This window comes from Astatotilapia calliptera, chromosome 6 (genome assembly GCF_964374335.1).
Source record: "Astatotilapia calliptera chromosome 6, fAstCal68.1, whole genome shotgun sequence".
Taxonomy (NCBI): domain Eukaryota; kingdom Metazoa; phylum Chordata; class Actinopteri; order Cichliformes; family Cichlidae; genus Astatotilapia; species Astatotilapia calliptera.
The window spans coordinates 33,557,176-33,567,180 of record NC_137427.1 but is presented as its reverse complement, the minus strand read 5'-3'; positions in this window follow the sequence as shown (position 1 = coordinate 33,567,180).

Sequence of the window (10,005 nt, the reverse complement as noted above, 5' to 3'; positions counted from 1 at the left end):
GTGGAAGGAACTCATGTGAAGCTATGATTGAATAACAACATGATGCTCAGTGATGAAAACCATATATGACCTGTTGTTTTTCCACTCTTTTTTCTTTCATATTTTCCTGTTACAGTGGTCCATTACAATGGATCATCATGGTCAAACTGCACACTAATCACTAAAGCTGTGTAGATACACACACTGGAAGTGATTTGCAGAGACTAGAGTGACCAGAGACCATAGAAAGATATTTGACAATTTCAAGCACTGTGGGCAAAAAAACTGCTGCTGACCAAAAGTGGGCGGGACCCAAAGTAAACTGTGTGACCAAGAAGGTCTTATTCTGATTGACATAACACCTTCCAATACCACTGTCATTGATAGTGTCTTGTGTGCTTTTGCAGACTTTTTCAATTTCATTTTGTTTACATATATATATATATATATATATATATATATATATATATATACACAACAACAACACCCAGCACGCCCCTGCGGGCGGTTTATCCTTCAAGCTCGGGTCCTCTACCAGAGGCCTGGGAGCTTGAGGGTCCTGCGCAGTATCTTAGCTGTTCCCAGGACTGCGCTCTTCTGGACAGAGATCTCCGATGTTGTTCCCGGGATCTGCTGGAGCCACTCGCCTAGCTTGGGAGTCACCGCACCTAGTGCTCCGATTACCACGGGGACCACCGTTACCTTCACCCTCCACATCCTCTCGAGCTCTTCTCTGAGCCCTTGGTATTTCTCCAGCTTCTCGTGTTCCTTCTTCCTGATATTGCTGTCATTCGGAACCGCTACATCGATCACTACGGCCGTCTTCTTCTGTTTGTCTACCACCACTATGTCCGGTTGGTTAGCCACCACCATTTTGTCCGTCTGTATCTGGAAGTCCCACAGGATCTTAGCTCGGTCATTCTCCACCACCCTTGGGGGCATCTCCCATTTTGACCTCGGGACTTCCAGGTTATACTCGGCACAGATGTTCCTGTACACTATGCCGGCCACTTGGTTATGGCGTTCCATGTATGCCTTGCCTGCTAGCATCTTGCACCCTGCTGTTATGTGCTGGATTGTCTCTGGGGCATCTTTACACAGCCTGCACCTGGGGTCTTGCCTGGTGTGATAGACCCCAGCCTCTATGGATCTTGTGCTCAGAGCTTGTTCTTGTGCTGCCATGATTAGTGCCTCTGTGCTGTCTTTCAGTCCAGCTTTGTCCAGCCACTGGTAGGATTTCTGGATATCAGCCACCTCCTCTATCTGCCGGTGGTACATACCGTGCAGGGGCCTGTCCTTCCATGATGGTTCCTCGTCTCCCTCCTCTTTCTTGGGTTTCTGCTGCCTGAGGTATTCACTGAGCACTCGGTCAGTTGGGGCCATCTTCCCAATGTATTCTTGGATGTTCCTTGTCTCATCCTGGACTGTGGTGCTGACACTCACCAGTCCCCGGCCCCCTTCCTTCCGCTTAGCGTACAGCCTCAGGGTGCTGGACTTGGGGTGAAACCCTCCATGCATGGTAAGGAGCTTTCTTGTCTTTATGTCAGTGGCTTCTATCTCCTCCTTTGGCCAGCCTATTACCCCAGCAGGGTACCTGATCACGGGCAGGGCGTACGTGTTGATGGCCCGGATCTTGTTCTTACCATTCAGCTGACTCCTCAGGACTTGCCTGACCCTCTGCAGGTACTTGGTGGTTGCAGCTTTTCTAGCGGCCTCTTCATGGTTCCCATTCGCCTGTGGGATCCCCAAGTACTTGTAACTGTCCTCTATGTCTGCAATGTTGCCTTCTGGTAGTTCAATCCCCTCAGTTCTGACTACCTTCCCTCTCTTTGTTACCATCCGACTACACTTCTCCAGTCCGAACGACATTCCAATGTCATTGCTGTATAGCCTGGTAGTGTGGATCAGTGAATCGATGTCTCGTTCACTCTTGGCATACAGCTTGATGTCATCCATGTACAGGAGGTGGCTGACAACTGCTCCGTTCCGTAGTCGGTATCCGTAGCCAGTCTTGTTAATGATCTCACTGAGGGGGTTCAGGCCTATGCAGAACAGCAGTGGGGACAGAGCATCTCCTTGGTAGATCCCGCACTTGATGGTGACTTGTGCTATATATATATATATATATATATATATATATATATATGTGTGTATATATATATATATATATATATACATATATATATATATATGTGTGTGTGTGTGTGTGTGTGTGTGTGTGTGTGTGTGTGTGTGTGTGTGTGTGTATATGGAACAGAAAAACTCCCTTTCAACAGGAAGAGTGACTGATAGTGGGGTGGCGGGGACATTTGACCTTTCAGGGCCACTGTACAAAAGGTCAAGCGCTAGGCTTCAGGTTTTTAATCTCTGTATGATATAAGTGAGAGCAGACATGGTCATTCTGAGCAGCCCCACCCACTTGTTGTTTAAACCTTCAGTTTGCAAGGGGCAGCCAATCAGAAGAAAGCAGGTTTAAAAGGGAGGAAACTATTGAGCTGCTCAAGTAGTGTCCAAAATAAAAAGATGAAACATTTGGAGTTTGAAATGAGCATAACTAGTCTGCTTTAATCTGCAAATATCTCCTTGGGTGAGACTCATGATCATTTTCATTGCATGTAAAGACTCACTGTAGCCATCTGTCAGTCTATCAAGTTTACGATTTTTCACATTTCTACTTTTAAGACTCTAATTTACCAGAATTTCACAACAAAAGGTTGGCAGCTGTGGCTCTGGGAGCAATGTTGGTTGTTCAATCACATGTTTGGCGTTTTGGTTCCCAGTCTGTGCACTTGTCCATGGGTAGGAAAGTGAAGCTAAGTCCCCAGCTTCACATTGTGTCACTCAGTTCATGGCAAGTGTGTAAACAATTTGGGTACCATGACAGAAACAGTGATCAAAGTATCTGAAAACTGATTGTTGAGCAGGACATACACAACTTTCTCACCGTCTCGCTGTCTTTGCCGAGCAGTTTCCTTCATGGTTTTCTTTGATGCTCTTTTTTAAATGAAGATAAATACACTGCATCTTAGCCTGCATCCATGGCATCTACTCAGTTCTTTCCTTAACTGTGAAAAATTGGTTTGTAAATAAATCCTATTGTGCATGATGACGCTTCTCACACTGCTGCAAAGCCAGTATTCACGGCTGAGTGAGCGCAGTGAAGATGTTTTAATGTAGCAGCCCCGAGGACAGCAAGTTAACTACTGGATTGAGATTAAGTGGATTTCATGTTGCTATGGACAATGTTATTACTGCACACCCACACCCACACGAGCCTTTAGTTATACCTACGCTATTTAGTATAGATTTATTTTGGGTTTGACCCCATTTTTAAGTGGCATTTGATACTGCAGCCAGCAATAGTGGTTTGTGGTTTGCGTGTTGGCACATATAAAAGCTTCCAAAGAGTGTTTTGTTGGAATGTCCATGTATTCGAGACAACTATGTAAATATCAGGTCTTAGTTTTCTCTGCTCTACTTGTGCTTTTGTGAAAATTGGCCAGCTGGTCAGAGTTTGACATGGTTGTTCAGCTGTGCAATGTAAAATGAGAGCTATTAGCTCATGTTGAAGTCAGGGGGGTTCACTGGAATTGCTGAGTCATTTAATTCTGTCACAGGGCGTTTTCATACTTGGCCTAAATACTCAAAATCTCCATCCAGCAGCATTTCTTTGGAAGACAAAGACAATATTAGAGGTTTTACTACATTTATTGGCCACTTACTTAAATATATGTGTTCAACTTCTCCTTAAAGCAAATCTCTATATGTAGTATCAGCCAGTCACATGGCAGCAACTCAATGCATTTAGAAATGTAGATGTGGCGTGCTGATGTTCAAACTGAGAATCAGAATGGAGAAAAAAGGTGATTTAACTGACATTGAACGTGACATGATTGTTGGTGTCCCTGGTGCTGGTCTGAGTAATTCAGAAACTGCTAATCTGCTGGGATTTTCCCACACAGCCGTCTCTGGGGTTTACAGAAAATGGTCCAAAAAGAAGAACGTATCAAGTGAGTTTCAGTTCTCTGGGTGAAATTACCTTGTTAATCCCAGAGGTCAGAAGAAAGACAGATCACCCTGTTAGCACCTTCTGTCACCACAGGACACTGAGATTACAATCCACTCAATAGAAGAATGGAAACATAGCCTGGTCTGATAAGTCTTAATTTCTGCTGCAACATTCAGACTGTAGAGTCGAAATGAAAGTATGTATCCACCCTGGGTGCAGTTCCCCCCTCCAGGGGCAAGGGTACCTAGACCCGGTTTGTAGAGTACGCTTGGGGAGTGTGATCGTGTGTACAGCGTCTCTTTATGTCTGTCTCCACGTTGGTTGAGTGTGGAGTAAGTGCATATGAGAGCATGAGGGTGGGAATGGATGTTTGTATCTGTGTGTGCCTGTATGTCTGTGTCTATATGTCAGGTTGGGTGTCAGGCGCCACCTCTCTGGGGACATCTCAGGCCCTCCAAGGTTTGGAGGCCTATCTCCCCCTACCACCACTTCCCCTGCCAGTGGCGGACTCCCTCAGACATCGGTGCGTTGGTGGTTCTTTGGGTCCGGGGATGGGGGTCCAGGTACACACCGGCTCACTCCTTGGCGGCCGCTTATCGGGGCCTGGAGCCTGGGGCTCGCTCGGGCCACTTCGGAGGTGGGGTGCCCCCGGCCTCTCGGCCTGGGGCTCGGTCACTCAGGCACGGCTGGCTGCCGGCGGAGCTCACGGGCGCGTCACTGCAACTCCCCCTGGCTTCTGCTCCGCGGCTGCTGAGTGAGCCCTCATCTGGGACTCTCCTCAGCTCTTTCTGGGACAGTGGCGCAGCTGCCCCTCTGTTGGTCTTCCTTGGTCTCTTGTGTTCTGGGGGCCTCTGGATGTCTGGAGTTTTGATCTCTCCATACCTGCTTCATGCCCTGGAGGACGGGGCTGTGCCCCCCCCCACACCCTCTAGCAGATCATTACATGAAGGAACCTTTAAAAAAAAAACAAACAAAAAAAACAAGCGCGTCCATGCTCACAGGTGTACACACGGGTGATCGCACCCACAAACTACACCCTTTTTGGCTCCTACCTCAAAGCACACTGTGTTCTGTTGATCTTATGTGCTGCACAATAATGTTTAACATTTAGTATTTACTGTCATATTCCCATATATCATTGTGATGTTGTTTATTCTATTACTCTTGTTCTCCTCTGCTTGTTTTCTTTTTTTCTTTCTCAGCAGGTGATCCAGGTGATTGATATATGCATTTTTTTTCTCTGCCCGTTCTGTTGGTTTTTGTTTTTTGCCCTTCTCCCCCGTCCCTCTTCTCAGCTGTTTCTCTTTCCCTCTTTCTTTCTCCCCTTCTTTCCCCCAGTCAAGTCTGTCCCGTATTCAGTAAGTGAAAATAAAAGAAACAATAAAAGGTGAATCAAATGGACCATTACGGCAAGGCTGGTATGGTCAGTTTGGTAAAGTAAATCTGTTGGGCATCTTTCTTTGCCTTTAGACAACAATTCTGATGGCAAAAGAGCCAAACGGGACAGGCCAAAAAAAAAAAAAAAAAGTATGTATCCACCCTACCTTAAATCAACAGTTCGGGATTCTGGTGGTGTAATAATCATTGTTTGAAAATGTTTGAGTCATTTAGTACCAACTGAGCATTGTTTGACTGCCACAGCCTACCTGGGTATTGTTGCTGACCATGTCCATCCCTTTATGACCACAGTGCATCCATCTGGGCTGCTTTCAGCAGTAAAACACACAGTTTTGCATTATCGATGTGCAGTCAACAAGTCTGCAGCTATCATGTCAGTATGGACCAAAGTCTCTCATGAATGACCTTACTGCAGCAACCTTTCTGAATCTCTGTAAAGAATAATTAAAATAGTTCTGAAGGGAAAAGAGGGTTTAATTTGGTACAAGCAAGATGTAACTGGCAAAGAGATTGGTGAATGTAAGTGGTAATTTATAAATCATAAACCAAACAGCTGGAATCTATCACATTTAAACTCAGCTCTTTGTTGCAGACCCAAGTTACTCTTTTTGTTAGCCAACTGCAAACTTCACATTATGTTATTAAAAAAACATCTTATATTGACATTGGCACAACAGCAAGGAGTTGTTGCATCACACCTATTTTCATACTCAGTATTCATTTTGATCCCAACTACACACCGGTAAAGTTCGGTGACTGCGTCTTGTACCAATGTCTCCAGCATTTGAACATTACAAAAAACACAATTGCATAAATTATCACACCCAGAACACTTTGATTATCATAACTTGCTGAAGCAACGGGTAGAAGTGCTGAGTGTTAATTTTGCAAAGTGTATTCAGAGAGATTGAGCATGACAGAATGAGAAAAATATGTGGACGTGGAGGAGCCTGCTCACAGAAAAGGAAGAGAAGAGTGTGGTGTGATGTAGCAAGAGAGGGCAACAGAATATAGGAAGTGCCAGGAGGATTGCCATGATTTATACATTGGGGAAACCAAATGACCTCTGGCGAAGTGGATGGCACAACACAGAAGAGCTAACTCATCAGGGCAAAGACCTCGGAGTCTATTCAGACCTGCAGGCCAGTGGACAATCTTTCAATGATGAGGAGCAACGCTGGTTTGAGCTCGTCAAGGAGGCCCTTTACCTGGTTTTTGGGGATGTTGCTAACTCCGGGTCTGATAACAGGCACCACACCCGCAGTAGATGCGCTCGGTGTGAGGTCTCGCAGCAAGCTATCAAATACAGCGCATTTCTTGGCTTAAAAAAAAAACAAAAACGCTATGCGTCGCCAGGTGTTTCATCGGATTCGAGGTGTTACCTCCTTTGACAGTATCACAGTATCAGCTTAAAGCACTTGTTGCAGGCTGCTGAGTTTGCATATTTTGCTGTGAAGTACAGCCTGACTTTTGACCGCTTCGCCTTGGGCATTTTTAATCTGTAGCTCTGCTCTAAAAGAACTACGTACCTGGGCCCGCCTACTATCCTCGGAAACATAAAATGATTGGCTAGAAGTGTATCACAGCTCAGGAAAAAAAAGCACCGAAATAAAGCACCAAAATGTGCGCTGCTTTTCGGTCTGGTTACTACCGTTTATGACACCGGTACCCATCCCTACATGTGTGTTTATATTTAATGTAAATATTGTTGCTAATGTCTCAAAAAGGCTCAGTACAGACAGGACACACAGTATGGTGGTATCGTAGTTGGAATGAAACGAACCCCATCTGTCCTCCTCTGACTGTTTTCGCAGGCAAAGCAAAACATACGAGCAGCGAGATGGCCGATGTCCATAACTTAATCAACATCTCAGGCCAAGCGAGCTGGCCTGTTCTTTCAGGCTCTCTCATCTGATTTATGTCCTTCTACTTTTGAATGAATGTACTGGTTTCTTGTTCCTGTATACGGTATATGCTTAACTGTTTGATAATGATGAGCTAAGCATCAGTTCACACCTGAAAGTTCCTCAGCTTCTTTTTCTACAAATTCAGACTTTTGTTTTATGAGAATAAACATATTTTAAGAACATTAACAGACACAAGGATCTTATTTTGGGACCTCGGGGAGTTTGTGTTGTGTTATGTGGGAAAGTAGGAAAGTCTACAGGCTTTTTATGTTTTATCTGGTGTACACAGCTCACTAGATTTGGTATTTCCAAAGGTAGCAGCTGAGGAAAAAAGTCTTTGTTTTCTCAGTAGTGTGTAAAATTTGCAAACATAAACAGGAGACAGTCTTGAATTTTGATTATCTTGTCTAACTGTCCTTCTGTTAGTCTCTTTCTATGAGACTAACACATCACTGTGAGTCAGCATCTCAGCGGCCTCAGCGTCTGGAGTTTGTCAGTCATGTTAGTGACATGTGTCATCACAAACATCTGATGAAAATGGGTATCAATTATGAGTCATTTTTTTATTCATCAATTAAATCTCTATTTGCCACTTGTGTGTAATGTCTCCCCCTAATGGTGGCCAGGATGGAATGATTGAAATATCATGATCTAAGAATCACGCAAACTGGTGTCATTTTTAATGCTGTACAAAAGTGAAATTAAACCTGTTTTATACATTCAAGACATCAGACATGATTGGCAGTCACCCTTTAATGCATGGGCTACAAAATAAATAAATAAAAATAAACAAAATCTGTGAAGGTCAATTATAAACATTATACATTATGGGGCAGGCAACACACCACTGATGGATTGTTCTTCGTGGCCCCCAAAGGCCTGTTTGAGCACTGTAGTTATGCTTGATAGAGCAGAACTGCTATTATAGTTTACAACCTGATAAAAGAGAAATTACACTGAAAATGGAAACTTCAAAATATTGAAATATCCCCCGAGGATCAGGGCTCATTTCTCAGATGGGCAAGAGACACAGAGGACAAGGAAGGAAGGAAGGAAGGAAGGAAGGAAGGAAGGCAGGCAGGCAGGCAGGCAGGCAGGCAGGCAGGCAGGCAGGCAGGCAGGCAGGCAGGCAGGCAGGCAGACAGACAGACAGACAGACAGACAGATAGATAGATAGATAGATAGATAGATAGATAGATAGATAGATAGATAGACAGACAGACAGACAGACAGACAGACAGACAGACAGACAGACAGACAGACAGATAGACAGACAGATAGACAGATAGATAGATAGATAGATAGATAGATAGATAGATAGATAGATAGATAGATAGATAGATAGATAGATAGATAGATAGATAGATAGATACCCTGCTGTGCTTACCAACAAAGATCTTTCCACCAAGTACTAAGCTGTGTTTTGCTATGGAGTCAAAATACTTATTTGAAAATCAATTTATAACTTTTATGTAATGTGTGTTTTAGGAGAGATGGTTGGTTTCTTTGGAGTGAGCACAATTACCAATAGACAGATAGATGTTAATATCTGTAATCAAATCTACCTTTTGAGAACATCGCCCTTCATCCGATTAAAAAGAAAAGATCACAGTGACTCATGAGAATCCAAGAACAGGGAGTTATGCCAAACACCTGCTCCCAGTCCCTTTGAGAATGTTGTTGTTATACATGATAAAATCAATTGAAAAGAAAAACCGTCTGTCATGTGAGAGTCCATTAAACCTTGCACCTGGGTCACTCCAAATAAAATCAACCCAATCTGAAACAAGTTGCCACCTGAGCTCCTCTAATCAGCAGAATTTTCCTTTTTTGCATGGAGTAGTTTCAGTACATTTAATGATGCCACACAATTAGGGGTGGTTTGAAATTTGGTGCATTTTAATTTACTTTGTTTTCTGAATATTTTTGAGCCGTCATCTTGTCTTAAGCTGAGGAGTTAGCCACACGACATTGTCATGTCTGCATAATCCCATGTGTTATATCACCATGTGGGACAGTTGTCTGCTCAAAACAAGGTAAACGTAAACGGCGCTTTCCTACTCTGTCTGAGCACTCAAAGCACTTTACACAACTAATTCATTCACTTCTTCAAAGCTCTATCTACCATTCACACATTGACACTACGATGCATGCATCGGAGGGCAACATGGGATTAGCATCTTTCCCAAGGATATTTGGCATACAGACTGGAGCAGACTGGGATCAAACCACGGATCTTCTGATTAGTGGCTGACCTGCTCTACCACCGAGCTACAGCCACCCCAACACAAATATCTCTTTGTACCTTATTTTAATACTGTGTTAAAATACGTAACTATTCCATCTCTGTCAAAATAACTTTCTGATAAAGTCATATTTTTAACACTTACGAATGTTGCTTATGGCAGCTCATAAAATAGTCCTGGTGTAAACCAACATCCAAAGTGTAACGTATGATATTGTATCTTGTACCTCCAAAGCATGAAGTTTTACCTCAGCAGGAGCTGCATGGAGGTAAATGTTGCTCACAGACATGTGCACTGTGTGAAGTGTGCATTATGTATTTGTCACAAATGGCTTGAAAAAAATATTAACATTTTTTGTATATGCAACTCCTACATGATTGCTATGGCTTCCCCCCACTTTTTCTCCAGAATGATCCATCGTTTAACCAAAAACTCACTTTTCTGTGTCCTAATTAAGAAGGCAACC